General features: G+C 42.2%; 1 protein-coding gene across 19 annotated transcripts in view; it reads right to left on the bottom strand.

Moving 5' to 3' along the window:
* The window catches only part of Tcf4 (transcription factor 4), a 346,965-nt gene that overhangs the window by 235,586 nt on the left and 84,562 nt on the right, over positions 1 to 26,817 (bottom strand). The window lies entirely within an intron of this gene.

Raw genomic sequence — 26,817 nt, 5'->3', positions numbered from 1 at the left:
TGCATCAAGTAACTTCCCCAACCCCAGTTTTCCCTGTCATCCTTTCCACGTCTCCAGCCTTCCTTCTGTGTTCTCCACCACAGCCTATGACCTGCCGAAGAAGACCGATCGATCTGCATGTTCTCTTCAGGGGTCATGTCTCAGTTTTAGGGCAATTTTCTCTGTATTTAGGCTCAAATGTGCAAACCACACTATATTACTCTGCTAAACATCAATGAGAAGGCTTAATTAAGTAACACTGACAGATAAATCCATTTCTTGCACAGTAATCAAATCAAAGCAGGTTGACATAACACAGGAACTTAATACAGTTATTCCCTTGTAATTGGAAAAAGGCCCTTTACTCCTCATTAAAGCAATCTTCTGGGTACGGGCAAAATAAGAAGGCTCAGAGCTTTAATACTGCCCTATAAAAGTCTCAAGGCGCAGAACCCATCAGCAAACAAGCCAGATTATCTAAGCCCGTGATCAAGGCAGAACACACAGTTCCTACCGTTTTCAACGACTAACTCTTTATCTCTGCTACAATTAAAGAGGGAAATCGGCATCAAACACGTAAACACTGGAAAGCTGCAAAAAAGGCATAAACTCTCTTACACATTTATAAACCTACCTCCATGTGTATTTGAAGTCTCTCAGAAATGATTCTGGAAGACTCACTACTGTGAGGCTGTGATGTTGAGGCAGGAGCGGAGCCTCCCTCCACTTTACTCCGTGGGCTCAGAGGTGCACGCTGCCCAAATACAATCGTATAGAACTTTCTTCATCAGAATTATGAAAACATAGAAGATGAACAGATGCCACATCTGCAGGCTATCAGAACACTTCCCTGGTCAAACGTATACTGCCCTGACTAGGCCAAAATCCAGAAAGAGTTTAACATCATCTTACCTTGTTTAAGTCTTCCCATTACACAACTTTCAGGCATTTCTTTGGATTTTGAAGATCCTATTAGCCATTAACCAATCTCAAGATGGTTTTAGTAACTCTTCCAGAAGGTAACCCGTGTACAATATAAGCACTATTTGGGCATACCCACATTGTTGGTTGACCAGCAAAATACACTAATGATCCTCATTCAAAACTACAGATACCCTGGCTTCATCTGGGAAATCATCAATAAAAAAAAATCAAAGGTTGACACAAAGAAAAAAATCTTTTAAAATTCTCCCTATATTCTCTAATATTCCTCATTTTAAAGGGTTTTAACTACAGTGCGGCTTGTGTTATATACTATATTGCATGTCAATATTTGCAAGCAGGAAAGCATCAATATTATTTACTTCTTCAATACTTCTATGTGCATATCCTAAGGGCAGAGATGCCCAGTTATCACAAACAGGAAGTTTAATATTGATACTTTTATCCACTTCATAATTCACATTCCAAAATTGGTACCACTCATCCCTATGGGGAAGACCATGTCAAAAGATCATGCACTGTATTAAAACACCATGTCTCTTTCACCTATTTTGATTGGAAATGGCTCCTTGGTGCTTCTCTTAGTGATATAGGACTTCAGAAGAATATGTACAAGTCACCTCCAGATGATGCTTCCTAACGATTATATCCTTCCTGGGTGGATAGGGCACTAGAAATGCTACCCTGTGTGTTGTCAAGGATGTCACATCAAGAGCCCCATGAAACTACAGTGTCCTACTTTTCAGGTGATCCGCTAATGCCTGTCACCTGGCCAAGGTACTGTACGGATGCTATGGCACACGTAGCTTTCCTATGCTGCAGTCACGGGCACTCTATGAAGAGATGCTTGAAGACCATCATAACTAATTTGCAGTTACATACTCATTGGAGACATGAAAAAATAGTCAGTAAAAAATAAAAATATTCTTGAGTCTCCATTACCATTCTCTTTCTAAAACACTTTCCTAATGGATCCTAATGGACCTCTGGTCTGTCGGTCAATGGGAAACTTCAAGGAACTTTCAATTCTGTTTGAATTAATTACAAGATTTCTTCAATTGTTTAGTTATATGGTAGTGACAGACCCCAGTCAGTGACAGTCTCCTTGTGACCTAGGTCAGGGAGACAGGAGCAAGGAAAAGAATATGATAAACATCTGTTCTGTAAACTGAGAATGAATTCAGCCAAAATGAAGGCAGGATTGAGCAAACCGCTTGGGAACCACTCCAATCAGTGAGGACATGCTGAACCCTCCACTCTGGGGCCAGGCTATCACCCTATATGTGGTCCTTCCCAGTCTCACCACTTCTACCCACCAGTCTGGAAGATCTGCCACCCAGGTAACACATCCCCCAGGATAGACAAGCACAACCAGGTATGATGCAGAGAAAAATCCAGTACCGCTCTCATAGGCTGGCAGAAATGAGACTGAGAAATATCTAAAGTTTTAGTGTTAGATGGATAAACTGACATCTGAACTTCATGTTTTCTTATCTTCTTAGTTCTGAGCCTAGCCTTCAATGGCTGAGCCAACAAACCCTTTGGTCTCCAGCAGTGACCTGCCTCCGTGACATTCCAATGTAATAGTGGCACAAAAGTTATGGGGACAACAAACCATTATCTGATTGCATTTAAGGCTCAGTGCATGAGATGGAACCCACACCTGACAATGCTTGGGTGGTCCAGAACCTGAGACCAGACAGGCCATGGATCTAGGGGAAAGCCAAATTCTATCATTCTGTGGAAGCAATAAAAGGACTTCTAACAACATTCTACTACCCCCATGGATCAGCATCTTGCTCAGCTATCATCAGAGAAGCTTCCTCCTGTAGTTGATGAGAACTAATGCAGAGACTCAAAAACTGACTGGACAATATGCAGAGAATGAGGGACCTTGGAACATCCAGTCCTAAATGAGATTTCTTCATCCAATTCCTCCCCCTCAGAACTCAGGGAATGCTACAGAAGAAGAGGTGTGAAAAAAAAAAAAAAAAAGAGTCAATGGGGATGGAAGATACCAAAGGATCAGTGCCTTCCCGACACAACAGGGCTGACGCGCCCCTGAACTCAGAGACTGCGGCAGGATGCACAGGGACCACAGAGGTTCAAGCCAGATGGGGGTCCCAGTGCTGAGACAGGAAGTGGACACAGGCCCTCATCCCTAACTCAGAAGCTATCTCCAACTGACAACCACTCACAAGGGAAAATTTTTTATCTAACTCAGAAGCTATCGCCAATTGATAACCACTCACAAGGGAAAATTTTTATCCCATAGATTCTCACCAGTTATACAAACTACACTTTAGGACAGTCCATGTGAGAAATTTTTTTGTCTTGTCTCATAATGCTTTACTTGGACATTTTTTTTTTAACCTTACTGGTCTTTTGCTTATATATTAGGGTTTCTAAATTTTGTTTTGTATGTGATGAGGTGTGTGTGTGTGTGTGTGTGTGTGTGTGTGTGTGTGTGTGTGTGTGTGTGTGTTTGTGTGTGTGTATGTGTGTGTGTCAATGTGTGTTTGTGTCTATGTGTGTTTGTGTCTATGTGTATTTGTGTCTATGTGTGTTTGTGTCTACGTATGTGTTCCTCCCGCTTTCTCTGTTGTTCTGTTTTATTGTGGTTTGGTTTCTTATTTGCCTGTTTGTCTTCCAGAGAGAGAGAGAGGGAAGGGTCTTGAGTTAGATAAATGGGGAGGATCTAAGAGAAGGTGAGGGAGGGAAAACTGATTAGAATATATTTTATGAAAAAAAGTCTTTTCAACTTAAAAACTGAAAAATATTTTCCTAATTAGACCACCGAGTATGAGGAGCTGCACAGCTCTGGCTGTAGAAACAAAGTGACAGGAAGTTTGCCATTTGGTAGAGCTTTGCCATCACTTGCTGGGACGGGGTAAGTGAACTTCTTATAACCAAGACGAAGTGGAAACAGCTCCTTTGATAACCTCTGATAACCTTTGATAACACCTTTGTCATCCCACAATCTGAGGAGGACCAGTGGATCTCAGCCTGATGTACACAAGGCTGAGAGCAGGTTCCTCACAATTCCGTGTCATCCAAATGGCAGGCAGACAGACACAGACAGAGGTCTCCCATGTTTGTGTCTGTGTGTGTGCACATGTATAAAGTCAGTATGTACACAGGACCAACCCACTTGAATGTTCTCATAGTTTCTTGATTTTCATGATCATGTCTAAGAGAAAGCCCATGTTCTTGTTTTCATCCACTTGGTCAGAGAAATCTGATGCAGGCATTTCACACTGTACCTCAATAATGCAATCACACTTTTGCCTTATGCATTGGTTTTATATATATATATATATATATATATATATATATATATATATATATATATTCATTTCAATTAAGACGATGCATCTGGAATCATTTAAAGTATGAAATTGGGATCAAGGGGAGCTTCAGACTTAAATACGAACTGACTACAATCATTTTCATGTTGCTAAAATTGCCCCCAAATCCTGTCAGCAAGGTCTGCTTGTGACCTCTGTTCTGCCCTGTGTACCACATAGTGTCAGCTCTGAGCCATGGAATGGGGGGGGTAGGGGGTGGCATCAATTTGGAGCCATGGAGGACTGTGATGACAGAAACGACCCATGGTGTCTGTCCCTCAAATGCATACTGTTTCCTACACTTTCATTTTCAGGGCCTTAAAAACATGCACACACACATGCTCACCCTCTTCCAGCTCTGGGGTTCTAACTGTTACAATCAGAACACACCGGAAGCACTGACTAGCGCCCTTAGGTTCAGTCCTACCACTCTCACAGGATCAGGAAATAGACATCTCATGCCGTTAAGTCTGCAGCTCAGATGCCTCCTGTCTTGGCCCATCTGGTCACCAACAACACACTGGTGAAAAAGAGGTTAGCTGCCCCGCCGTCTGTGTGCCACAAAGCCAGCCTGCAGCAGGGTAAAGAGGCCATAACTCCTCTCAGGAATGGTGAAAATGTCGTTGGTTTGAAAGGAGATGGACTTGGGGGGGGGGGGGGGGGGACGACCCAAAGCATGACAATAACCAGGCATCTTGAGGGAAAACATGAAGCAGAGAAGTGGCCGGGGAAGTCTGGGCTGTCAGTGGAGAATAATGATTTATCTGATGAGATTAGCGAAAGGTTGATTAGAAGAGATGCCTGCCCAACACGGCCAAGATTGCAATGCAACTCGAAGATTCTGCTGTGGGCGAACCCGTGCAGGCCTGCCAAACTCGCTCTGCAGCGCAGGCTAGCTGTGAGTGATACAGTGGGAAAATAGCCACTAAGCCAGATTTTATTTGATTTGTACTGATGATTTTTATTAGAATACATGGATCATTGCTTCAACCTTTCCATGTAAAACCAAATCAAATTCAGAAACTCCCACATCAGTCACCTAACCTTATGTCGTTCCTTCTGCTTTACTAGCGTACAGCAGCCACATTTCGGCTGATCTGTCCCCGATAAATCGCTCAGCTACTCAAAACTGTCGGGCCAAATTTCGGGAGGCAAGTGGCCCACAAAAGCAACTGCGAAATCTGCAGTTACAAATAGGAAAACCGAAGACGAGAAACACCGCGAGCTTCATAAATACGGGGTGGGGGGTGGGGGGGAGAGGATCAAAACAATGCCCAGCCAACACAGAACAAGATAAAACAGATTCTCTGCACTGGATCAAAGGCACTGTCGCTTGCTTCTAGAAGGCCTCACTTCTCCCAGCTGGTCACTCCTGTTTAATCCGAGGGACTGGTGCAGTCCTCTGCAAAGGACGACTCCCAAATAAAAGGAAGCCCACAGCATGTGACATGAGCGTAGACTTCAACAATCAGTTTCACAAATGAAAAATGTTATGACACTTAAAGAGAAAATTGCAAACACTCGATGTTACACAGGCAGAAAAATCTCTGTATTATTCATAAGAAATACATCTTTTAAAGGAGCAAAGTTCTACGGCAGAAGCTGAGGTCATCAGTCTCCCCCCGTCCCATTCCTTCACATTTCCCTTACACTAGCCTTTTCCATTCTTCCTCAGAAATACCATAGGTTTCCATATAACCCTATAACCAGCAATTACTGCTGGACTGTCCATTCCACTTCCAGGGTGTTCTGTTGCAATGTGCCCTACTGTCTCCTCCTCAGAGAAAGGGGGGAATAACCTTCCCAACCAGGCTGCCAACTTCATGAACATACAGCCACATGCCATGTGCTAGCATCTCCTCAAAACTAAAATGCCTCTGAAAAGCAGTGGTCTCCAAACTTTCAAGCCTCTAGTGTATCCCTGGGTGGTAAACACGAAGATTTTGTTTACCAATCTACCATCCCCTTGACCACTAGGAAGGCTACAAACCCCATCCTCCCTATCGGAGCATCTGACTAAGGCTTGGCCAATAGAATAGGAGGATAAGTAAGAGTTGTCTTTTCCTAGATCGCCCCTAGCGTTCCCCTGCCACCTCCTCTGAACTCTCCCCCTCTTTGATCAGCCTAATACTAATATCTACCGACTCCCAGAGCGAAAGCAGGGATGAATCCAGACCTCAAGACTACAGTCAGCAGGGCAGCCTCCTGCTGTCCTGCGACAAGAGAGGGAAACAGTCTTCTGCAGGGTTAAGCACTGAAGCTGGGGGTGGCTGCTGCAGTCATTCATATAGCCTGACTAATGCATCCCCCAAACAGACTGCCCTGAATTCTGGCTCGATGATTCCAGCATGTAAGCAGAGCAAACATACGCAGTTAGAGCTGGCACGGCCAAGCAAGGGAAATTGGTCTTTGAACTCCCCTTCTTCCCTTTCCGACTTGTTTTCGCCTCTTAGCGCTTCCTCCCTCTGAGCACCAAATGTTCTCAGGCTGCTCAGTCTGTCTCAAGAAAATAAACAGAATGCATTTATGATCATCTTCCCTCCATTACCTTTCTGAACACCACTCATTCGAGAATGGGCTGAGCTGCTCGCTATGTGGACAGTTCGGAGAAATCTTTGATATCTCCTATTGTATCGATTCTCATCCAACAAAATGGGAATGACTGCTTCTGCTCCCTGGACTGTCGTGAAAATTATAGGAAACTGGGGGAAACGTCACCATGGAGCCTGGACCACAGTGGGAACTAAAATATATAGACGTATAATTATAATTTTTATAATTATTTTATAACGATCATTAATTTTATAATTATTGTTTTTACTATTTCAACCCAAAGGAAATAAAAGATTAATATCAAAAGAGTTTTCTCTCTGAAATATGTGATTTGGATTGGGACAAAACTCTTACAAAAATAAAAGGTAATATTTGATTACCAAAAAAAAAAAATGATTGCAGAATTATGTAAGACCATATAGTATAAAACTGACATTTTTGTTTTTGGAGTGGACACATTAGTGAATGAACTCTAGACCTTTACACCCACTGAGCGACGTCCTCAATTCCTATCATTGATTCCTGTAAGTTACTGCAATCCACATGCAACGATGATAACTGCCAGAGGTCTACTAGAAAGGCTGGCACTTAAGGGAAGGAGCTGTACCCCCTCAGCATCTCCAGAGAACACTGAGAAGGGAGAACACAGTCCTCATCTCTCTGCTGATTCACTTGTAGAGTCTGCGCCAAGCATGGCAGAGATGTCACGGAAGTCAAATAAACCCTAACATTAATAGTGGGCATGTGTCAGTAAAAAGTGTTGCTTTTGCTTAAAAGTAAAAACAGGTTAAAGCCCAGTAAAAATCAAATTCCTGAACATCTCTAGGACAGATGTGATGTAAGGGAGAAGGAATTCATTCTAACCTGGGAAGGCACACTGGTACTCTGTTCATCTTCCCCAGGAAACATCCTACACACTCAGCATTCAAAACCAGCAATGCCAGCACATTGACACCATGGAAATGGGCAAACATTGCTCAGAACTTAATTTTTTTTTCCTTGAAGAGGAGGTTATTCAAAGTTGGCCACCACCTCAAGGAAAACTCTCACTGACATGTCTTTTGGGAAGTGGCGTCCTTCAACTCTTAGCCTAGAATGAAGACTTCAGATAAGAGCTCAGGAATCGTGTTAACTGTGCCATCTACATGGAAAGCTAGGTTGCTTACATTTGTTTTTTACTTTTCTCCAAATGAGCAATAGAGAGCTTTATGATCACAGAAAGCTGTCAATTTAAATGTTCAAATTCAGATAGTTCTCTTTTATTTTTTATTTCCCACTGTTCCTTATTTTTGCCCTCTTTTTATCTGTCTCTTCTTCATATATCTCACTTCTACCCTTGCTTCTGAACATCCAATATTTTGTATATATCTCCTTTAAGAATTACCTGTCGCCACATCTCAAGAAATAGACAGTGTCCAGAGGCTGAGATAAGCAAACCATCACCTTGAAGTCAACAGCTTTGATCTCTCTAAAATAGTCCATTCTCTCTCCTCTACTGACCTGCAAACTGATCACTGGATAAGTCAGCACTAGGAGATGCAGGGACATACAATGGATGCAGAAGAGATTCTGACATCAGTTCAATTATGACAGCTGCTACCAACTGATATGAGACTTGATCATGTGCCTGGGAATAGGCAAAGCCAGGGAACTTCAGTAGCCTGAAGGTGTAGCCTGAACTCCCAGAGGACATATCCAACTAGGCTACCTCTAATAGGCCATGGTGTTCAAAATGCTGGGAGTGTGGCATCACTCCTTTTCTCTGTGATCAAAGCTGGGCCATCTCATCAGACCCAGAACCTTGTGAAACCAGAAAAATCAATATGCAAATGCACCAAAGTCATCATTCTGCACAATGGAGGTGGCAAGAAGCATGTGAGCACAGAGTTTAGGGTATAACTTGGTCCCAATGGTAGGCATCTGGGCATGGACTAAGGAAGACACAGGCTTGTACCTGTCATGCTATGTAGTAATCAAATTATTTACCACATGTACTGAAGGCTCTGAACAGACCCCAGAGTATACACCCATGAGATTCACGTATGCGTTCTGGAAATGGAATCTGTGGGAAGAAGTAGGTTATTCGGGTGAGGTCTTGAAGAAAAAGAGACAAGAAGCCTCTGCTATAACAGATCCTAAACAATGGTGGGTTATACTAGGATTACAGAGAAGACAAATTAACAGCTAACTTAATGAGAGAATTAAGGAAATTAGGGTAGTCAGGGTTTATTCCAAAGTTTTCATATGATAGCATTAGTAAAGATTTGGAAAAACAAAATAGGAAAAGCACATTTAGACATTTGTGTTCCAAGTGTCTATTTGTCATCTAAGTATAAAATCAAACAAAGCAATTAAATATGTGGATCTGGAGTTGAGAATAGGGACATAGGTAATTTTGGAGTCTAAGTTAAAGTCCCTATGGCGCTAGAGAGATGGCTCAGCAATTAAGGGCAGTTGATGCTCTTGTAGACAACCAGGGTGTGGTTTCCAGCACCTACATGGTATCTATCCACCATCTGCAACTGCAGTTCCAGGGGATTCTACTGTGGAACAATTATTTTGTACAGTGTGAATATTTGTTGCTCTCATTAGTTTAATAAAGACCTAAATGGTCAATAGCTAGGCAGGTAGAGGTTAGTCAGGACTTACAGACAAAAAAAAGGGGGGGGGGCATAGATGAGGAAGGGACGGGGTCACCAGCCAGATGCAGAGGAAGGAGATGAGTATGCTGTGCTGAAAAAAAAAAGGTGCCCCCATGTGGTTAGAGCATAGATAAGAAATATGGGTATATTTAAGTTGAAAGAGCTGGTTAGTAACAAGTCTAAGCTATCAGCCAAGCATTTATAATTGATAATAAGTCTCTGTGTGGTTATTTGGGAGTGGGCTGGTGGGACAGAAAAGTCTGCCTATAGGATTCAATGCCCTCTTCTGACCTCCGTGGGCACCAGGCATGCATGTGGTACACATACATACATGTAGGCAAAACAGTTACACATGTAGAGTAAATGGATATAAAAGAAAATAAAAATTCCTCTATATGGAAAATGGACTCTGCAGGCACCAAGGCAGAGGCCAGGCAGCTTCTAAGTCTGGAAGCTTTAGTGGAGTCACTATGTCAGCAGAGGTAAAAGATCTACTGTCTCTACAGCCACCTCCACATCAGCTTCTGCTAGGAGCCAACTTCTCTCAGAATCACAGGATTTCAGGCTCTACCTTCTTCTCCCATCACAGCCAGTGACCAAGTTCAGTCTATAAAAGGTCTCTGGACTGGGGACGATCATAAAAGCCAGGGATTTTCTTAGGCATGTACAACTGAAAATAACCACTGAAGTGAGACAGATGAGGTTTACCTGGCGGGTTTAGTGAAGCCACCCGGTCCCTTTGGGAGGTGGCAGACGACATAAACAACACACCGTGCACACTGGGGAAGGGGTAAATTATATGCCAGCGACAACCACAGCTAGAGACAGACCCTGGAATGCCTACTCAGAGGGCACAGTGCATCACCCAAGAGATCTTCGGCTTGGACATAAAACCCTGGCTGTTCGCCCCTTCCTCAGTATGTAAGGTCTTTCCACGTGTGTCTGGATAAGAACGATATCCTTAGCTGTGGACTTGTCAAGAACATCTCAAATCCCACAAAGGTCATTCAGATTCCCCTATGTGAGGCTCTATATCTTTGGCCCTCTTGTTTGAACCTCAGCACATGCTCCTTTGAATATAGCACCTTCCCACCATAGCACACCACTCCACATCTCTATAATCTCAAGCTCTGAGTTTTAAAAAGGCAGTGGAACAGCGAGCAACATCACCTGTATGTCTTATCTTTTAAACTCTCGTTTGGTTGCAGAGAGAAATATGTTCCTCTTTATGCTCACTTCCATAGCGTCTAGTGGTTTGACATACACATACTTTATAATCACTGGCCTTGGGACAGAAGAGAAAAGCAGCTGTCTCTCCCCACTGCTGGAACTGTCTATAATCACTGGACAGAGAGGTAGGGAGTAGGGCAGTAGTTCCATGACAGTTTCTTGAGTAGCAGCTACAATGCAGCAGTTTTGAAATCCTTTCCACAGTGACTTATCCCATTGATGAGCAACACCACCCATTAGTATTTAAAGTTCTGCTTCAATTATTATCATCAGAACTGCCATGGCAACAACAACAAGTATCCTAGAGCAGTTTGCTGCTTTGGGTTTTTCAAAGCACTTTGGGGCACGGTATTTTATCTCTCTTTAGAAATGGATACATCAGATACATTTGAGGCTTGGTCAAATCCTCAGGGCAAGGTAGTGGGAAAGCTGGGAAGAGAACCCCTCATCACTTCTTTTTCAACCTCTTTCCAAACTGCCTTGTCCCTGTCTTCTGAAGCCAGGCGAGAAAAGTGACATCTTCAGATGTTGGCATCTCAAATTCAGATGAAGGGTGTTCGCTATAGAAAACGCTATCTCTCTTTTGACAATCCAATAACTGAGAATTCAAATTTCCTAATTATCAGGGTTTTCCTTTGGGTTAAACAGACCCTCACTGGTGTTTTTTTTTTTTTTCTCAAATAATACTAGCTCTAAGAAGTATTTTTTAATTCATTCGTGTGTGTGTGTGTGTGTGTGTGTGTGTGTGTGTGTGTGTGTGTGTGTGTGTGTTTTCTTCTACATAGAAACTGAAAATTATTTTTAAAGTGAAACAGGTCTCATGAGAGACAGTGGCATGCACCACTGCACAAGCTGGACCTGAAAATCCTCAAAGAAGATGTATATGTGTAAACCAAACATATTAAGAACTTCACCCATGGTGGGGGACAGTTTTGTCAGTTTAGGGTCAAGGCATATGAGTTCTACTGCTCTGTCCGAGTCCTATAACTCTCAGCTTTCCCTCAACTGTGCTTGCACATCCGTGGGGCCCTGAGGTAAAGTGAGGTCACAAGTCCCCATGTCGTCAGAATACCTCTGCTTAAAGTGTCTTTGCCAGAGTAAACTCACCAGTGATCCCCGGGTTTTACAGCAGAGAAAATAACAGACTTGGGTTATGACAATAAAAACATCATTCTGTTATTTTAAATATGAACACTTGCTCCCTTTGCTTGCATGAGACTGTAACATCTGGCCAGCTGGTGTCGTCTCCTTCTGACCAGACCCACATTACTGCTGTTGTTGTTGTTGTTGTTGTTGTGGTTACTCTGCTGTTTGTCTTCATGCAGCATCCTGCAGCTCTTGGTGGGTCAGCCCCAGATCTCATTTTCAGTTCTGCAGCCCATCACAACCTCCCCTCCACCTGCCAAGGACTGAGTTCCGAGTGGGTACTCAGCCATAAAGGCCTGGCTACACCAGGGCCCTGAGACAGGCCCCCCTGCTCCAAGGGAAAAGACACTTTCTAAGTCTCTCTGACTATTCTCCTGTTTAACTGTGAGGCTCAGAACTAGGTGGGGACCCCCTTTCCAGGATGGTACCCACACAGAGGAAGAAGCCTGCCGACCTGGGAGTGGATTGTCTATATATTTCTTATATGTAGGCCAAGCTGGGTCAAGGTTTTCTTTGCAGCTGAAAGCATCCGAAAATAAGCTAGAGTTCCCCTCTCTGCCACCCAGAAACAGGCTTGCCAACCTAGTGCTCACAAACGTTCCTTAACAATAACTGCCTGGATAAATCTAGTCTCTGGCAGGCAGGCCAACATCTCTGGGCCACTCACATGTGTGGAAGCCTTGGAGAAGCATCATTTCAGCATGGAGGTCTCTGTTTCACCAGGCAACTTTGCTCACTATTGCCTTCACCCAAACATCAAACATAAAACAGCTCAGATAAGAGCTCATAGCTGCAAAGCATACCTAGAAAGTACTTTCTCTTTGATTTATCATTATTAGCTCTACATACAGGCTACACATGGTCCAAAGTTTACTCATACATCTAGTGATAGGCATTTTTCTGGAAAGAGTGCATATAGTTTGTCTTGGCTTTTCAGAGTAGCCTCGGAGTCTCTGCCATTTAAGACAAGCTGGTGCTCAGCCAGCCACTGTGTCTGCCTGAGTCATATATATTCCCTTTCCCTCTAGCAGACAAAAATGCAGGACATGTCGACCAGATTGCCCAAGCTCTTGCTTGAGGCAAACCATCTTTGAGGAAAATAATCCTAAAGTTTCTCAATATTTTGAACATTGTAAATGTTATAGACTCTCCCAAGGCCTCAAAGGCCATCGATATCCCCACTGCAATATAAGGAGAAACAGACGTCCCTTTCCTTAAAAATGTGAAACACAGTCTGTTTTTCTGTTTGTACTCCCCCAAATACACTGTGACTCCTGAGCTCAAAATTTAGGGGAAGAGACAAAACATGTACTTGAAAAAATAAGACTGATGCAAGGTTAACATTCGGACAGGGCAGAAAAGAAAGCCCCAAGAGTTGTTTCTGGAAACGTTAGAGGAGGAGATGAAGGTTTCCTTGGAGCACGAGTTCAAGACAGGCAAGAAGGATTTCAAACTTGAGGAAGCACAATCAGAACTTCAGGAGAGGATAGATAAAGAGAAGCAACAGGAAGCGCCCCACAGGGGAAGGGTGGGCTGGACCTTCAGGGGGCACTTGAGTGCTATCTTCCCGAAGAAGGGTCTCAACCACGAAGGAAGGCTAGGAGAGTCCGGGTCTTCTCCACTACCCAAGCTAAAAAGCATTTCACTCGGCCTTCATTCACTTGCTGTCGCTACCTCCATGGGCTTCTCTTCCCCTTTCCTACTGAGGAAAGACACCAGGACTTGCCCATCCTGTGAACCACCAGACACCTCCAACAGTCACATCTCACAAACACCTCCAGTGGCCCTGCTGCTTTCAAGTGTGCTAAAGTGACTGGGGACAGCTATCAGGCTGCTCTACTTCACAGTCGGCCATCCCGCCACCTGTATTTACAAGAATTTACATATTCTTCTAATATCCCGGCTTTAAGGGTTAATCGGGTAGGTGGTGTCTACAGCATGTGCAAGGTGTATATTGATATGAAGTGATGAATGGCCATGTCACAGCAATACTAACTTGACTTTGGCCCTTCACGGAATGTGATTTATGATTCTGCATACACATGCTATATCTCCACAGACTAGGAAATCAGAATACATGTGGTTACTGGGCGTCTTAGCATCTTTGGTTTCTAATGCACACAGAGGCCAATTCATTTTCAAATTGTCATTTCTATCTGTAGCCTATAATGATAAGGTCGAACAGTATTTACATACAAAGATTTTCAGAACCCTTACTCTTTCCTTAATCTTGGAAATGTATCAACTATCTCCACAGTCCGATTCCTTACCATCATACAGGTGTCCACTTCAATATCACCTCCACAGGCAGGCTCTCCCTCACTAGAAGTCAGAGAGCACTTAAGTTCCCATACATCCCAAAACTGTGCTCACAACCCCTCTATTGCTGCCCTGTTTACTTTCATTTATCATTATTTGCAGTTATATGTGTATAGTGTGTGTGTGTGTGTGTGTGTGTGTGTGTGTGTGTGTGTGTGTGTGTGTTATCTTTTACTGGCAACCAACTGGGAGCAAAATCACCAGGATAGGAGCTGGGACTGGGCTCCTGGGGCCCTGAAACTCAATGAATATTAGTTGAATGAATAATAAATTTTATTCTGTAGAGAAACTAAAAACTTGTCATTAAAATAATATATATATATATATATATGTGTGTGTGTTTACTACAGACCTAAAAACACAGAATCTAACGAAATAATTATCATTAACAGAATTTTTATGCTGATGAAAATATATTGTGGCAACATATGATATAATAAAAGGAAAAACATTTTTTCAGTAAAGGCTTCCCGTATTTTTAATGAGGTCATTATATGTTTTATTTCACTAAAATATTGAATCGGGAACATCTATAAAAACAAGAAGCAGAATGAGATAAAAACCTAGTCTGTAACATAAAAATATCCATGAGATGGAATTTTCCAACTTATGACCCTTTGAAAATAAAAACCAGATTTGAAAGAGCGTAACTCGAATACCTGATACACAGTTTACTGCTCTCTTTTTCCAAGAGGTTGTATACAAAGCTCTTATTTTCTTCATTTAAAAAGATAAAATGGCAGAACCAGCTGTAAGATATATACAGTGCCCTTCAAAAGCCCAGTTAAAGCCACAAATAATTGTGAAATGTCTTCAAATCAAATGGACAGTTTATTTTATGTATGATTTTGCAAAGCCTTTACAAATATCCATGCCTGGCTTTGCACCCCATTTCAGAGGATTTGATGTAAAACTGCACTGGCATAAACAAACAATGGTATTCTCAATACTTAAACTCAAAACTAGAGAGAGAGAGAGAGAGAGAGAGAGAGAGAGAGAGAGAGAGAGAGAGAGAGAGAGAGAGAGAGAGAGATGAACTTCTGCATTTAGTTGTGGTTACAAAAACCCTCACTCCCTGAATTTTCATTGGTTGGAGTCTAATATACAAAACAAAACTGGTTTTCCGTTCAAATGCAACACCCACATCGTCTCGTTCTTCCTGTCCATACTAAGCAATTTTTCAAAAATTCACTCACAGAGTAGGCAAGCAAAGAAATGTGTATAAAAATTTGAAAATATACCATGGCCCTTTGTGATGTAGGATGTTTAAGCTAACGTGAGTGAAACAAGTTTCAAAGTCCTTCTTAAAATTATTTAGATTACAAGTAGATTATGTGTTAGGAACAGGACAGAGAAAAGACTAGAGAAATGCCAAACTTGGCAAACTGGGATGGGGAAAGAATTGAAAAGTGCTTGACCAGAAAAAAGCATGGTCTCCACCAGCCTGAACTGTTGCTCTGGAGTCAGAAGGTGGCCTGGGACAGGGGGATTGAGCCTGCTGACCTCGGGGTCTGTACGGATGTACATTCTCTAGACACAGGGACTGGATGTACCAAGCGAGGAGTTGGTCACCACTCAATAAAACAAGGCAACCCCTCTTGGCTCGCCACCACTTCGGTGTGGAGAGGGAAGCCTTTGCTGTTGTTCTCTTTTTATTTACTTTGATTTTTCTTTTCAATTCTAAAATGTAGCGCCAGTGTACATAAGGGAAGTGGAAGAGGGCAAAGTCTCTCTAGACAGAACAAGCTTTCCAAACACACCTGTCCTCTGTGGAGCTTCCTGTGGGTCTGGACAGACAGAAGCATAATCTCGTATCCATGCAGACACCAGAAGCATGGTTCTGTACAGACGTGAGAAGCTTTCTAATCCTCCAGTTTCGTCCCCAGTTCCATGTCATGTACAATGTCTATGGCAATACTTTTCAAACCTCTCCAGACACGGGAACACCAGGGGGACACAGATGCTGGTCCCCGGGCACACCCAGTGCAACCTGGGAATCTACAGATGGGAGAACACCCACCAGGTTATAATAGGGCACTCGCTTTGAGAAATACTAGCTAGTCCACCCAGTCCAGCTTCTCTCAGGTACAAGTGATTCGGAGTACCTACTGAGAGAGGGGTAGAGAGAGAGGGAAAAGGGAGGGAGGGAGGAGAGAGACCCTAAAAACTTTCCAAACTCCAAAAGGTACTAAATCCGATCCTTTCAGATGGAGTCGCAAATTCTGGATTTTCACCAAGCCTTTTTCAGAGTCAGACTTTGAGCACTGCAGACATCCTGTCTTGGAGGCAGGAAGTGAGCCATAACCTTTCTCCTAGCTCTTTGGAAGCACTTTGGTCACGGGTTTCTAAGAATTGTCTAAGAGAGGAAAGGATAGAGTTTAGAACCTACAATGAATGTGAAGTGAGTTTCAGGGTAGATGTCAACCATCGCTCCAAGAAGAGAAATGATCACACAGAGTACAAAGAACTACAGAAAAATCTAGTGTTGTTCATGATCCTCCCACAGTGAGCAGAGCTGGGAAGAAAGGCTCCCCCCAACAGCATGTGTTCAGTGACCCAAACCAAAAAACCTCTAGTGGCGACAAGGATTTGTCATTCTGCACATGGTGGTCTGGATCCTGAACACAAATGAACACAACATACCAGAGGACATAAACAAGCCAGAAATACCTGGAATTGCTTCCCAACGCTCCTGTGCCCTGGAATAATATGCAGAATTCAGCAACAGTCAGGCTGCTCTTGTACATCCTGAAAACACCGACCCTCGGCACAGGGGAACAGATGAACAAAGGCACTCCATCTGACTCAATCAGACCGCATTCAAAGCAGGGAGTTCCAAACTGTATTTGAGCAACTAAGCAGGCTCCTTCACTCACAGCGGAAGTACTGTGTACATGTCTTAATGATACACCAACTAGAGAAATGGTTTCAAACCTTCTGGTGGGTGAAATTTAATTCCCACATTTTCAGTAAAAAAAAAAAAGAATAAACGAGAGAAAATGAGTCTTAGAAGGACAGCATGTACAACGACATATCAAGTCGTGTGAATATTGGTGTTGAAAGTTTTGAATGTTGTCTTTTTATCAAATCTAATCATAATGGGATTTCTGTGGTTATTTTATCTTTCTTTGTGGTCCTTTAAAGAATACTGAGGTTTGTTCCATTTATTTGAATATTTGTTTGTTAGCAAATCTGACTCCAATAAAGCAATAAGCATCAGCCAGAGACCCTTCCCACCCCTGAACCACATGGCATGGATCTATAAAGGGGTGTGATCATGTATACTGAATGGTCATGTACTTAACAGAATGCAATGTAAACAGTCCATGCAACTTTTTAGAAGGATCACCACTCACTTCAAATGAACCTCTGAAAAAAATAATACAGTCTATCTTGGACTAGAGTTTTAAAAATTATAAATTTAAGAGTCATAATAATAAATTATGAATAAATTTGCTGAGCAATTCTGGGAGGTGATCCACCTCATTAAAGACAGACAAGAGTTCTACCTGTTTTCTCTGTAATTCCAGAGAACGACACAGAATGGACACTTCCTATAAGTAAATACTTCACAGATACATCACGTTAAGAAGAACATCATTTGGACCACACCAGTATTTCTCTGGCTCTCTTCTGTGTGGCAGAGAAATGTTCATACAGAAAGGGAATGACTAAGGATGGGATTTAGCTGAGAGCGATTAGAGAAGATATCTCAGCAGTATTAATGGAAAGGTAAAGGAACAGAAGGAAGAAAAAAAAGTAGTCTTTCAAAAGATGATTTCCATTAAACTTCAGTTGATTGTGGTGGGGGGGGGGGGGAAATACTAGGCCATTAGTCTGTAGTGTTGCTTAATAGTTTTCCTTATTTTCAGAAAACAATGAAAACTAATGAGTTACATCCAACAGCTTCAAGACATGAATTACTGTGCACAATTCACGAGCCCTTCCACTGCCCGCCTCCATGCGGTCCCTCTCTTAGTTAAGGTTTGAAATTAAGGTTATTATTTATGAGAGAAAGTTGGAGAGACATTAAGAGCTACCACAATCCCCCTAGATCGTCGGCAGGAGAGGGAAGTCCCATTCGGAATGAATGGCAGATAGACTGCAGGCCAAATATTTAAACAGGGGTGCAAAGGATACACACGCAGCAATCCGCACGCACCTGTCACTGCGGAACTCAACACTCACACAATCGAAAGGGCATTTGTGTTCACAAATCAAGTAATTATATCCCTAACTATCCATCTGCATATGCAATTACCCAGTCTGTTGCACAGAAAAGCAGATTTTTGCAGGTGTTTCCCAACCATCTTTTCTTCAAACTCCAGTTGCCCTTTATGTCCTGAAATCTGGGCACATACCAGTCCTCTAATTGAATCTTCGTGGTGCCATGGTGAAGGTCGAGTGCTGTGTTTCCACAGAGCACATTCACATACAGAAGAGTCTGTAATCTAATCAGGCGCCTGCCCCATATTGCCACCTCCCTCAGGGTTTAATGGGCTCTGCTGACACCTTGGAGTTAAAGGATGGGGGACGGGCCTTGCCACTCTTCCATGACTCTCTTCCTAGGCTCTTGACACATTCCCGTTTTGCCCGCATACCTTAAGGTCTCCGAGGCACAACTCTAAGAGGCCACACAAAGTCAGATGAACAGAGCGACGGGGCGGCAGACAGAAGATGAGTCGGTGTGATGGCGGGCAGTGTGCTTAATCAAAAGGAAGCTTTCCGCAAATTTAGAATCGCAGAAATTCACACTCTCGAGTTGTTGTCTAGCCTTCGAACTCGTTAGACACCTGTTCCAACTGCTGCGAAGTATAGCCTGTGCTGTGGTATTATACTTGAGAAATCAATAACATCTCAGCGCTGAGGGCATCTAGGGACCAGGCTCCCTCCAAGTCAATCTGAGATTGAAATTAATCTCAGACCGAGGTGTACAGAATCTGAGGGCTGACAAAGACGTCAAAATGCCTGCAAATCCAATAATCATCCAGGAAACAGAAACCAAAGTGCATGTAAGGGCAAAGATATCCAACGTCTCAGATTGTACCTCAAATGCTCATTCTAGAACTTTTCATGTATTTAGAAGCATTGCTAGCTCTGCCCCATGCCATTTGAAATCAATATCATGCTCTCCTATGGAGTCCTTTCTATGCAGATCACTTAAAAAATTTTTTTGGACTTCCTTCGATGTATGAAAAATGAAGAGCCAGGGAAGTGAAAAGCTGTGAGGTTAAATTTTTTATTTCGCACAGAAAGGAACTTCAAAACTCTCTTTAAACATAAATTTTAAGTAGATATCATATACAATCTTTAGACCTACAGAAGATCCAGATTCCTTTCATTAACTAGGCATTAAGCAGACATGCCGAATCCATGGTGGCAAGATGGTCAGTCCTAAATCAAGTCTTTTGACTTTTCTCCATACCATGGATGAGACACTTCTGGCCCCCAAATACAATCTGTTTCCTCTGCATGGGAGGCTTGGCAGTTGAAGCATGAATATCCCAGCTGCCCTGTACTCAGCTATCTGTACTACCCACTTATTCATTTAAGGACCTTGCCCAGAACGCAGAGTAAAGTCCAGTGTCAAGACTACACCCCATACATGATGGGCATTGGTAGGAAAAAAGACATGAAGTTTAAATATATATGTCATCTCTTAGATGGACAAAAGCCATGGAGACTAGCCAAACCACATCTCTCCTGACAGAGCTGCCAACATCGGCTATGATTCAGCTACCATTTGCTTCAAATATTTGGGGGAGTTGACCTCATTACCCATCCACATATCACAAATAGTATTTTAGGAGGAAAACATCATCAGCATGGATACATTGATAGTGAACTGAATGAGATTAGTGATCAGTATTTGAAAAATCAAAGATTGGACAAAACTACCGATTTAAAAGACTTTTAACAACACTTTGGGGCAGGCCTGGTGGGGTGGTGAGCACCTTTAATTTCCTCACTCCAGAAGCAGAGCCAGGTGGATCTCGGTGAGTTCGAGGACAGCCTATCTATGAAGGGAGTTCCAGGACAGTGAGGGTTCTAAAGAGAGATACTGTCTCAAAACAAACAGACAAACACCACTTTGGGGCTAAGTTAACAAATCCCAGTGTTTTGTGTAAAATGTTCCATCTGGGAGCTGTGTGGCAAAAGGGGGGGGGGTCTCTTCACAGAGCCATTGGGAGTCGTTGCAGAGGAGAATGTCACCCTCTCGGGTGTTTAACAAGATTAAACACATACTAAGCTCAAAACAAAACTTCGGTTAACATGTCTTGAAGACAAGGCTTTTAAAAACCTTGTCTACATTGTTCTTTCAGAAAGCTCAGCAGAAATATATATGAAATAAATAAAATTATAAATTGCTGTCTTAAGAATTATAAGACATTTATAAAAATGAAGTTGTAGATATTGGAACTTAAGTGTCTCTTCCCTGATAATACTTAAAACACAGAAAAATTATTTTAAAAACTAACCTGTAAATCATATATGTTACTTAACCAACTTTCTTCAAACATACGTCTCCCAAGTTAACTCACAGACCAGCACTCTCTTTTGTCTCTGCAAGAATGTGACCATGAACTCCTGCCTTCAGGTGCTGGGGTCTTTTAAAGCTAGTCCTTAGTCAATTCCCCAAGCCCATGTTCCAAACAAAAACAGGAAAGTACATTTTATTTACATTGAAATACTGTAAATGGACAAAATGAAGATGGTTAGAACATTACAGTCTATCAGACCTGGCATCAGACTTTACTTTGTGCATTCGGTCCTCATCTTTATGTGTTTGGAATCATTGCTTTAACTAAACTTTCATTATCAGTATTATTAGTAATATAACTTATCATTATTATTATTATTATTTAATCAAACAGAGGGCCTCTTGTTCAAGCTACACAAGTGTTCTACCACTGAACTAGACCCCTGAACTTTAAATATAACATTATTTAAAGAAAAGAAAAAAAAAAAAAGGCTGGATTTTTAGTTTTCTGGCCAAGACCTAGCAATTTGTTTGAAAGATTTATGGAAATATCCATGTGGACATGCTTACAAGACAGGTCAGGGACATGGAGCAGGAAGAAAAGAACATGCAGCTCTTTGAGCTGGTTCAAGCTCTTCTCTACCAAAGTGACCACAAACCACACATGCGTGGGGGGAGGTGGCTTGCATATGAACCACAGGAGTAGATGAAAGGTGCTTTGGTTGTTCAGAGGGAAAAACTACTAGTGAGAACAAAAGGGACATCCTGACTAAATAGAGAGTCTTTTCAGATTAGTATTGTGATTTAAGTCGACTTCAAAATGGTTTCAGCCTTATGAAAATTACATTAAAACAAGCCCTGATGTATTTGCATGTAAAGGGTTGCCTCGCATCCTTAGCTAGCGCTGATTCCAGTCCCCACTGACTCAGTATTAGGCCACTACAATCACAGGCAATTTTTAGGATAAAGGATTATAATACTTTGAACTAGAAGGCTTACGGAGGTCCGTCGTCGTCACATCAGGAACATGAATGAGGGACCTGCACATACTGGCGCGGGAGGGAGGACACAATCAGTGGCTACATGAAAGCATTGGTGCTTGTAGACAAGGGAATTAGACGACTTGGTCCTGGTCAGGGCTCACATTCGGTTGAGAACACTGTGCACCCTTGTCAGAACACAAACTGTAACAAAGACAAAGGCAAAGACCTCGGTTACAGTTACTAACTTTGATCCTTCCAACACTACGGGAAGAGAAAAGATACCTTGTTGCAACATCTCTAAAGGTCGGGAACACATAATGAAGCCTTTCTTTAGAGAAAGAAAGAGACCTGCACAAAGCAACCCAAGTCAAACAAGGAGTCCGGCCTTTCTTTTGAAAGAGAGGAAAAGCATCCTTAGATCTAGCTCTTGAATCCTCAATAACTCAACCACAGGACTGCTGTCTATAACAAACCCCACAAAGCTGCCGAGTCATAAGAGCAAAAAGATAACTTGTAACCATTTTCTGAGACTTTAAAACCAGAACTCAGTCCCCATCTAGATGACCTGCCCTGACCTGACCAAAGGGAGAAGAACGTCAGAAGGCACTTGAAGGTCTCCATGATGTTCCTAAGTCAGACCATCCACTGCTTGTTTCGACCTCCAATGGGAAAATAGCTTAATTGTTTTTAATCTTGTCCTAAACATACATAGATGGGAAAATGCTTTGGAAAGTTCAAAGTATTACACAAAACTATTATCATCATTTAATTACCAGAGATGTTGAGCAAGTACATTTTATGAGAGCCAGTCTGTTCTACAGCTTCTTAATTAAAAGGAAAATGTGAATGTAAAAAAAAAAAAAAAAAAAACCCTGCTGCACACAAATATACTTTTAAAGGAAAAATGTTTTTTTAAGAGCAACCAAAGTCAGTCACCAAGAATTTCAAAAGTTCAGCAATTCCTTTCATCATCAATGTTAATATGTAAGAAAACACACAGTTAAATGGCATGGCCAAAATACACAAACAAGATTAACTGTGTTGAATGTTATGAAGTGCAGCAGTTTCTAAGAGATCAACACACATGAAAAACTAGAAGAGGTAGGTACTTTGCTCTCCTCTTTAATTATGAAAAAAGATGCATATTCATGTCATAGAAAACCCCACTAGAACATTACATAGTAGTCAATGTGTACATTTTTTTATGTTGTTGTGCAATCAGATTGTTAAAGCAGGCTCAGTTTATACTTCCCAAATATGAAATGTCCAAATGTGAAAAATCGTTGGCCGGCTAGGGGGCAGGTGAAGCATTACCTGCCTTTCGTGTGCAGTTGAGTGAGCATGGTCTTCTGTGGGTCTCTATTTTTCCTTCCCTTGGTTGGGGCATTCATGACCATCTTCCTGCCTTGCCTCTGCCTGCCTCTGAGTTTACAAGCACACACACCTACTGCATTATACACGTGTTTTTCAGAGAAATCACCCACAGATGTGGAAAGCAAAATGGAATAAGCAAACCCTGTAGCTCAGGCTTTGATGCAACGTGGAGGCGGCAAGTGAGCCTCAAAGTTTTCACACATCTCGTCTGCTTAGAGCTGCCAAGTGGAGGACCTAAATTCAAGTGCTTTATAATTGTTACAAATTGTGCCAAAGTACACTGTGTAGCAATAAATTACGAAGCTTATCTAAATTATAAAAGTAATTAAACTTTCCTCAGATACTCATAATTCTGCCCTCCATAAATTTTCTGTTCATTGCATATTCAATAGCTCTGTGTTCCAGTTAAATGAAAACAACAAAAAAGAAAGAAAACTAAAAAGAGAAATAAAGGGAAGAATGATTTTGTTCCAAGAACAACCATGCACATATAACATAGGACACACCTAAACTCCAGAGAGCCATAAACAACGGCTTTCAAGATCTGCAAACCAAAGCAAATGTTAATGAAAATATTTATGCTAGGGACAATTCTCATAAAGCTTTTTGTCGTTTGTTTTCCTACCATTATTACAGACATTTGTTTTAACACAAGTCTTCTCTCCCATCCCAACATCCCCTCCTGCTTCCTGAAATCGTAAGTCTTGGGTAGCACATTACTGTACACTTTGTTAAAATCATAGCAAAAATAATGAAAACAACAGTATCCAGTTACACGGCCCTTGCCATTTGCAACAGGGTCCCTTCTTCATACACTCTACCTCGTAAAAGATCCACCCACTGCAGAAACAAGGCAGTCTGGGACAGATTACAGCTGCTGCTTGGAATCAAACACATCGGGAGCTGTGAAATTACAAAAATCAGAAGTTTACAGCCACAGGCAGTACTGGGAGGAATGTTACCATTTTCAAACTTAAACTTCAAGAAAGACCCCAAATGACTTCTTGATAGTCTCGGGGAGGGGGGGGGATCTCTTTTCAAAAGGTTCACCCACATTCCCTGGGGACACAAATCAGCCAAGCCAGTGGGACAATGGTGAAGGAAGCCCTTGTTCTAATGAAATTTCTCCAATGATTAGCAAACACGATGAACAAATTATGAAAAAGCGCAGAGGTTAAGACCCAAGTTAGTCAGCTGTTCTCTGGGACCATCTGATCTTCTGTTTGGGTACCTGGCTGCTCAACCCTAAATCGGGTACTTTTATTTCCGTATCTATTTCAATTTAACGAAAACATTTATTTTTATAAACAGAAAAGGAAATGAGTTTGAATAAGATATACTTATGCAATTACCATATCTAATAGCCAATTACATGTCCTTACATGAGCAGATAAATAATATATGCACATACATTTATCAATCTTGTCTGGGAGGGAAAGAGAAAAGACAGCCGATGAGAACCGAGCGGCTGTACACAGGATTCAGTTTTCATTATTTTATATTTGTATATGGGAAGCACTGTTTGTCTTCCACGAAGCCACAAACTGTAAACATTTGGTTTAAATCTTTTAAAATCAAACTAAACTACACAAGTAATACATTAAATATATTGTGTGGCCTAGCAGTTCTATGATAAAATTATTTATATTCTTTCTCTTGTTTTATAAAATAAAAGGGATAATATTCAAGTTCCTACAAAGCTATTAAAAAAACACCAATTACTTTAACATCAGATTAAATGCTTTGAAGAGGACATCCGTGGGAAATGTTTGTTAAGAGTGGGATCAGATGTGGAAAATGTCTAAAGCATCCATTAACTAAAGCTACATGCAAGTGGAAGAGAAGAAAAAAAAACCTCTGACATGTACATGAATATGAAATTAATTCATTATGATCGGTGCTACTACAATGAACACAAATGAACTCATCACATGGGAAGACACTACCCACTTGTTATACCAACTGACAAAAAAAAAACACAATAGGACGATTATCCTCCACCAGGTGACACACGTGGCCATGGGTACTGCTGGCTTGTCAGTCACACAAGTGTTTCCTTCCCTGCACGTCTATAAGAAGGCATTTGCAAGGAGGCTCTTTACCCACCAAGCTAAGCCAAGCATAGGAGCCAGGGACCCATGTTACCATGAGTTCTCCCGACCCCGTATGCTGCCTGCTGGGGCTGGTCCAGAGACGGTAGGTAGATGGAGCACTGGCTAAGGTACGAGCCCGAAGGATGGGCTCATACTCTGGGTCCTCCAAAAGTGGACTCTCACCTTGCACAGCTCTGAGAGAGCATCCCTCAGACTGAAAGTCTAAACTCCAAAGCATGACAACCTTTCTTGACAGCAAACTGGGTCTCTTGCCATACGAGTGTAAACTAGGCAGTCCTGAGGCGAGCTACTGTCAAAGTCAGGGTCTGTCTTCTGTCTTCTCCTCTAAGAGAACCTTTTTCAGCATCAACAAGCTTTGAGGTCCTTATACACAGGCACTAGAGTCCACCCTCCAGTCTGCACTCGACCAGAAGAACCAGCAACAAACTCACTCTCTTCTAGAAAGAAAATGGCTGCTGATTGTCCTTCACCCAGACTATGGGATACAAAGACCTAGCACCTACATCGGGGCTACTGCCCATGTCCATTTCCAGCAGCATCACCTTAAGCTCTCCCAGTTTCAGTAACTGCATCACTAACTCAGGTGTTACACGGTGTAACTGTGTCTTCTTGGTAATTACAAGTGAATGGAGGAGGTAGGAAGCCGCATTTAAGAGAGAGCTTTTCCCTACCCAAGATGCCTTTCTCCTTGGAAATGAGCAAGGTGAAATGACAGCGTTTTCCTCTTAGCACATACTCCTTCTAGCTAGGGAACACTTAAAGACTTTTGGACAGTGGGAAAGTTTCATCCTCGGGCGGTTATACCATTACTCTTATGGAAAACTGCCCTCCTCCTCTTGAAATCGGAAATGTGTGTTTGTTTGCTTCCTGGGTCTTCAGAGAAGGGTTGATCTTATGGCCATTTACAGTCCTGACCCAAGAAATACAAACATTATTCAGTCATGAAAGGCTCCAGCTTAACATCAAAACTTGGTCAAGACAGAAGTTATTTATTCAGTTTGCCTTGGTGCTCAAAGGGACTGAAAAGTAGACGTTCTTTCCTATGCTAATCTGCTCCCAATCCTTATTATTCAAAGCCTTTGTGGGTGCTAACACTACGTCAGCACATCTGCACATCACAGATGTAGCACTCAGGTAGGAAGGAAGAAATCTGCCATACTAACAGCAGACAGAGCCTCAGATTCCTGCCTGAGAACCAGGTACCAATAAACACTGTGAGCCCTGGTAGAAGGAACAGCAAAGTGTGTAGTTAGAGAACCGGTTTCTACACAAGGTGAAGTACTTGAAAACAAGGAAAGGCTTTTTCAGCCCAGACTAGCTCCATCTGTTCATGAAGGAGAACAACACTCAAATGTGACTCAACATTAAAACCACCTGGGGGGGCTTCAGACCAATCCAGTTGAATTGGGGGTGGGGGTCAAGCATCCGTAGCTTACCCCATGCTCCCCGGGGTGACTGTGACATGCAGCCAGGAACACAAGTCACTGAGACAGAAGCCAGATGGCCATCCATCTTGAAGCCAAAGAAAGAGCTTTACCTTGAGGACAGAGACCAGTTCATAGTGACAGCCTTGCTAGCTAGCCACATCCTACATGAACCTCTTACTAACATACAGATTCCAAGACCTACCAAATGGGAGTCCTAAGAAATGGTGCTCAAGAATGCTCTACTTATGCTTTAAAAATCTCCAAGTACATAAAGATTGTC

Source organism: Peromyscus maniculatus, chromosome 19 (assembly GCF_049852395.1).
Source record: "Peromyscus maniculatus bairdii isolate BWxNUB_F1_BW_parent chromosome 19, HU_Pman_BW_mat_3.1, whole genome shotgun sequence".
NCBI classification, from domain to species: Eukaryota; Metazoa; Chordata; class Mammalia; order Rodentia; family Cricetidae; genus Peromyscus; species Peromyscus maniculatus.
This window is presented reverse-complemented; position numbering and strand designations above follow the sequence as displayed.